A 7,027-nucleotide genomic window follows, 5' to 3' on the forward strand; every position below is an offset into this window, starting at 1 on the left:
CCCAATGTATCGATCACAGATGGATCTGAAAAACCTCCTGAAGAAACTGGCACAAATGAACAGCGACATTTTCTTTCTATCCAGATGCAAAAAAGAAAACTTAATCCCCAAAGGCCTCATAATAAGGAATCCGACTCAGTTTACCTACAATACTCATTTTTCACAGAAACTTTGCTACAGATCATCTGAGAGACTGCGGAATCACCGCATTGGATTTTTCTACAACAAGAAGAAGAAGAGGACCATCCATAAAGAGATAACTTCTCTACAGGGCCGAATACAAGGACCAGATTCATGTCTAATCAAGGAGACATTACAGGATTTTTACAAAAAATTGCAACATCACCTTATTATCAATAAGAAAAAGAAACTTGACAGACTGAGGAAGAAAGCAGGTCTCAATGTAGTTGAAGGTAAGCCCAATTTACAAAATCATTTTAATACATCGTCCTCTGTTGTGAACCTCTCACAGTATGAGCCAAACGCAGGAGAAATGAATGTTTTATCAAAGGGACTAACATTCTGTCCTACAAAACAACTTGATACGGCTCAATTTTGTAGTGATATTGAGGAATTCTTCCGCAGATTACGGCTTAAAGAATTCTTTCACAACCATGCAGATATCACACCACAAGATAATCTGAACAACACATCAAAAAAGAAAAAGAGGACAAACTGGACCCCCCAACCTGGGCACAACCAAACTCTAGATCACTACGTAGACTGTTTCCGTAAAAAAGTTAAATCTGACATTTTGGACAGATGCCACAAAGTGCCGCACAATATCAGTATGGAGGAAAGAAAAGCCATACAGTCTTTAAAAGCAAATAACAATATCATCATCAAACCAGCAGACAAAGGAGGAGCTGTAGTCATTATGAACATGTCAGATTACATCCAAGAAGCACACAGACAACTCTTGGATATAAAATACTACACTCCACTTCAGGAAGATCCCACCAAAAAATACACAGAGGAACTAACACATATCATCAATGGGTTTGATTCTACTTCATCCTCACTACTGGAACTAATACCAGACAATCCCCAAACAGGTACCTTCTACATGTTTCCTAAAATACATAAAGGAGGTAATCCTGACAGGCCAATCATTTCTGGCATTGGGACATTAACGGAAAATATCTCAGGCTGGGTGGAGAACATTCTGAAACCCCTGGTGAGACGCACACCCAGCTATATCCAGGACACCACGGATAGCCTCTGCAAACTGTCAGCTCTCGGCCCACTTCCGGAGGACACAATACTAGCCACCATGGATGTAGAGTCTCTCTACTCCAACATTCCTCATGAGGATGGGATTGTAGCAAGCAAACATTTCCTACAAAAAAACAATCTGGCTACAGAACCAACTCTGCAATTCATCAGGTTTGTGCTCCATCACAATTATTTCTCCTTTGGGAACAATTTATACCAACAATGTATGGGTAGCGACATGGGAAGCAAAATGTCCCCACAATATGCAAACCTATTTATGGCTAAACTACAGGAGGAGTTTTTGTCATCTTGCTCTATTAAACCTCTAGCATACTTCCGCTACATTGATGATCTGCTAATAATCTGGATAGGCTCAAAAGATGATCTGCTGACCTTCCACGATAACTTCAACAGGTTCCACCCAACCATCAAGCTCACCCTCAACTTCTCAAAATCCCAAATACATTTTCTGGACATGACCATATACATCAAAGACAACACCATACAGACATCAATTTACCATAAGCCCACAGGACTAGAGATGAGCGTTGTTCTACTCGAACTGTTCGCCAATCTCAAATTCGAGCTGTTTTGGGCGGTGTTCGAGCCGTTCGGCGAACACGAACAATTTGAGAAAAATTCGGCTGTTCGAGGTTATGTTTGATAACTGTTCGTGCACCAAAATCATAACTGGATTTTTTCTCAGTAATGATGAAAATTAATGTTAATACGCAGTTTGAGTGTACAGCAGGGCGGGGGGAGGGGCAGGGGATGGATCTCTGCAGGAACAATGAAGATTTCCATTTTTTTTTTCTCTTTCCCGCATTTACAGTGGGGAGGTGCAATCTGTCAGCCTATCAGCAGCGCACACACGGAGCGAAGTGCTTTTTTTCACACAAGCAAGGGCATGTGTCATTGGCAGTGTATGTCACATGTCCTTGCCCTATAAGACCAAGCCATTTTCCCCGTCGCCACCATTTTCTCACTGCTGCAGCTGCGTGTTAGACGGCACCGCTGTTGCTGTGTGTGCTATACCTTGTTAATTTCAAGCCAATTTTCGCACAAATCTACAGATAGCTTGGGAGTAGGGAATAGTTGTGATTGCAGTCCTTTTAAGGACTAGGTTACAGCATTTCCTACGACTTTTATCAGGCAGGTCTGTGCTCTTAAATAGATAGATTGTGGGAGTAAAGACTAATTGTAATTGCAGTCCTTTTCAGGACTAGGTTACATCAGTTCCTATCAGTTTTTGCCAGGCAGGTCTGTGCCAGTGCTGTGCAAGTTTTTTTCACAGCATTTGGCTGAATCTAATCCTTTTTGGCCTATTGCAGAGTGTGTTAGTCAGTGGAGTAGCCTATCTGTGTTGCAAGATATACCACCTGTGTATAGAATACCAATTTTTTTACTGCACCTAGTGAAGTAAAATCTTTTCGCCATAGCATCATTCTATTAGTCCATCTATACTGACCTCCATCAGGTTGCAAATTAAATATAATTTTTTTCTGCATCTAGCTCTGAAAAAATATTGGGCTTCTAGCTGTGTGTGGGACTTGTTGTATTAATCCATCTATACTGACCTCCATCAGGTTGCAAACTAAATATATTTTTTTCTGCATCTACCTCTGAAAAAATATTGGGCTTCTAGCTGTGTGTGGGACTTGTTCTATTAATCCATCTATACAGACCTCCATCAGGTTGCAAACTGAATATATTTTTTTCTGCATCTACCTCTGAAAAAATATTGGGCTTCTAGCTGTGTGTGGGACTTGTTCTATTAATCCATCTATACAGACCTCCATCAGGTTGCAAACTGAATATATTTTTTTCTGCATCTACCTCTGAAAAAATATTGGGCTTCTAGCTGTGTGTGGGACTTGTTCTTTTAATCCATCTATACAGACCTCCATCAGGTTGCAAACTGAATATATTTTTTTCTGCATCTACCTCTGAAAAAATATGTGGCCTTCTAGCAGTGTGTGGGACTTTCTCTATTAGTCCATCTATACTGACCTCCATCAGGTTGCAAACTGAATATAATTTTTTTCTGCATCTAGCTCTGAAAAAATATTTGGCCTTCTAGCAGTGTGTGGGACTTTCTCTATTAGTCCATCTATACTGACCTCCATCAGGTTGCAAATTAAAAATAATTTTTATCTGCATCTACAGTACCTCTGAAAAAATATTTGGGCTTCTAGCTGTGTGTGGGACTTGTTCTATTAGTCCATCTATACTGACCTCCATCAGGTTGCAAATTGAATATAATTTTTATCTGCATCTAGCTCTGAAAAAATATTTGGCCTTCTAGCAGTGTGTGGGACTTTCTCTATTAGTCCATCTATACTGACCTCCATCAGGTTGCAAATTGAATATAATTTTTATCTGCATCTAGCTCTGAAAAAATATTTGGCCTTCTAGCAGTGTGTGGGACTTTCTCTATTAGTCCATCTATACTGACCTCCATCAGGTTGCAAACTGAATATATTTTTTTCTGCATCTACCTCTGAAAAAATATTGGGCTTCTAGCTGTGTGTGGGACTTGTTCTATTACTTCATCTATACAGACCTCCATCAGGTTGCAAACTGAATATATTTTTTTCTGCATCTACCTCTGAAAAAATATGTGGCCTTCTAGCAGTGTGTGGGACTTTCTCTATTAGTCCATCTATACTGACCTCCATCAGGTTGCAAACTGAATATAATTTTTTTCTGCATCTAGCTCTGAAAAAATATTTGGCCTTCTAGCAGTGTGTGGGACTTTCTCTATTAGTCCATCTATACTGACCTCCATCAGGTTGCAAATTAAAAATAGTTTTTATCTGCATCTACAGTACCTCTGAAAAAATATTTGGGCTTCTAGCTGTGTGTGGGACTTGTTCTATTAGTCCATCTATACTGACCTCCATCAGGTTGCAAATTGAATATAATTTTTATCTGCATCTAGCTCTGAAAAAATATTTGGCCTTCTAGCAGTGTGTGGGACTTTCTCTATTAGTCCATCTATACTGACCTCCATCAGGTTGCAAATTGAATATAATTTTTATCTGCATCTAGCTCTGAAAAAATATTTGGCCTTCTAGCAGTGTGTGGGACTTTCTCTATTAGTCCATCTATACTGACCTCCATCAGGTTGCAAACTGAATATATTTTTTTCTGCATCTACCTCTGAAAAAATATTGGGCTTCTAGCTGTGTGTGGGACTTGTTCTATTACTCCATCTATACAGACCTCCATCAGGTTGCAAACTGAATATATTTTTTTCTGCATCTACCTCTGAAAAAATATGTGGCCTTCTAGCAGTGTGTGGGACTTTCTCTATTAGTCCATCTATACTGACCTCCATCAGGTTGCAAACTGAATATAATTTTTTTCTGCATCTAGCTCTGAAAAAATATTTGGCCTTCAAGCAGTGTGTGGGACTTTCTCTATTAGTCCATCTATACTGACCTCCATCAGGTTGCAAATTAAAAATAGTTTTTATCTGCATCTACAGTACCTCTGAAAAAATATTTGGGCTTCTAGCTCTGTGTGGGACTTGTTCTATTAGTCCATCTATACTGACCTCCATCAGGTTGCAAATTGAATATAATTTTTATCTGCATCTAGCTCTGAAAAAATATTTGGCCTTCTAGCAGTGTGTGGGACTTTCTCTATTAGTCCATCTATACTGACCTCCATCAGGTTGCAAATTAAAAATAATTTTTATCTGCATCTACCTCTGAAAAAATATTTGGGCTTCTAGCTGTGTGTGGGACTTGTTCTATTAGTCCATCTATACTGACCTCCATCAGGTTGCAAATTAAAAATAGTTTTTATCTGCATCTACAGTACCTCTGAAAAAATATTTGGGCTTCTAGCTCTGTGTGGGACTTGTTCTATTAGTCCATCTATACTGACCTCCATCAGGTTGCAAACTGAATATATTTTTTTCTGCATCTACCTCTGAAAAAATATGTGGCCTTCTAGCAGTGTGTGGGACTTTCTCTATTAGTCCATCTATACTGACCTCCATCAGGTTGCAAACTGAATATAATTTTTTTCTGCATCTAGCTCTGAAAAAATATTTGGCCTTCTAGCAGTGTGTGGGACTTTCTCTATTAGTCCATCTATACTGACCTCCATCAGGTTGCAAATTAAAAATAATTTTTATCTGCATCTACAGTACCTCTGAAAAAATATTTGGGCTTCTAGCTGTGTGTGGGACTTGTTCTATTAGTCCATCTATACTGACCTCCATCAGGTTGTAAATTGAATATAATTTTTATCTGCATCTAGCTCTGAAAAAATATTTGGCCTTCTAGCAGTGTGTGGGACTTTCTCTATTAGTCCATCTATACAGACCTCCATCAGGTTGCAAACTGAATATAATTTTTATCTGCATCTAGCTCTGAAAAAATATTTGGCCTTCTAGCAGTGTGTGGGACTTGTTCTATTAGTCCACCTATACTGACCTCCATCAGGTTGCAAATTCAAAATAATTTTTTGTCTGCATCTAGCTCTGAAAAAATATTTGGCCTTCTAGCAGTGTGTGGGACTTTCTCTATTAGTCCATCTATACTGACCTCCATCAGGTTGCAAACTGAATATTTTTTTTTCTGCATCTACCTCTGAAAAAATATTGGGCTTGTAGCTGTGTGTGGGACTTGTTCTATTAATCCATCTATACAGACCTCCATCAGGTTGCAAACTGAATAAAAAAATTTTCTGCATCTACCTCTGAAAAAATATTTGGGCTTCTAGCTGTGTGTGGGACTTGTTCTATTAGTCCATCTATACTGACCTCCATCAGGTTGCAAATTGAATATAATTTTTTTCTGCATCTAACCCAGCCAATAGTTTTGGCCTAATACCACAGTTTGGCCACTCAGCTCTGCTCGGTTCCCATCCATTGTTTTTTTGTGCAAACAACTCCAGAGTTGTGAATTAGTTAACCACCAAAATGAGTGGAAAAAGGCCTGCTGCTGGTGGAAAGGGGAATAGGCGTGTTGGGAAGGGGAAAAAAGGTTGTGTCCGTGGGGTAGGTGTTAAAGCAACAGTAACATCTGCAGAAGAAAGACCATCTTCCAGCCAAACTAAAATGTCTACTTTTAGCAGACAATGTGATAAGATCCCTTTCTTACGGCCACGCCAATCGCTACAAATTCCAGATGAGGCACAAAAACAGCAGGTGCTTCAACGGATATCAAGTGCTCCTTTAAGTGGGCTCTCCTCCACATCAACTTCAACATCACAAATACTCCAGTCCTCAAAGGTGTCACCCCAATCGCACTTGCTTCCTCACAGCTCCCAAATCTCCAGCTGCCCGTCTGAGTATGAGGTAGAACAGATGGTTGAGTCTGCAGAGCTGTTTACTCATACTATAGCCTGGGAATCAGAGGTCGACTCCAGCGCTTCTGTGAATCCAGACGAGGAAATAATCTGCACTGATGCCCAGAATCTTTATGAGTCGGATCCAGGACCAGACGCAGAAGGTTCTGACCATAATGTAGACCCTCATTCCCAAACTGTAACTCCTGTTGGTGGAGACAATGAGGAAGACGATGATAAGACTCAAATACCTGATTGGAGCGACAACTTTAGTTTTTTGTCAGGGCAGGAACAGGTTGGCTCTGAGGACGACGGGTGTGATAACGCACAGGGTGATGATGATGAGGTTGGAGATCCCACTTACTGTCAACCCACAGTCAGCCAAGAGATGAGGTCAGCAGAGGAGGTGGAGGAAGATGCTAGTGACGACGAGGTCAGGTTGCGCCTTCCTGGACAGAGATGTAGTACTGGAAGCACGTCAACAACTGCATCCTCAAACACAACTCTG

The sequence above is a fragment of the Phyllobates terribilis genome, unplaced genomic scaffold (genome assembly GCF_046119375.1).
Source record: "Phyllobates terribilis strain yellow unplaced genomic scaffold, ASM4611937v1 Scaffold_234__1_contigs__length_3078370, whole genome shotgun sequence".
Taxonomy (NCBI): Eukaryota; Metazoa; Chordata; class Amphibia; order Anura; family Dendrobatidae; genus Phyllobates; species Phyllobates terribilis.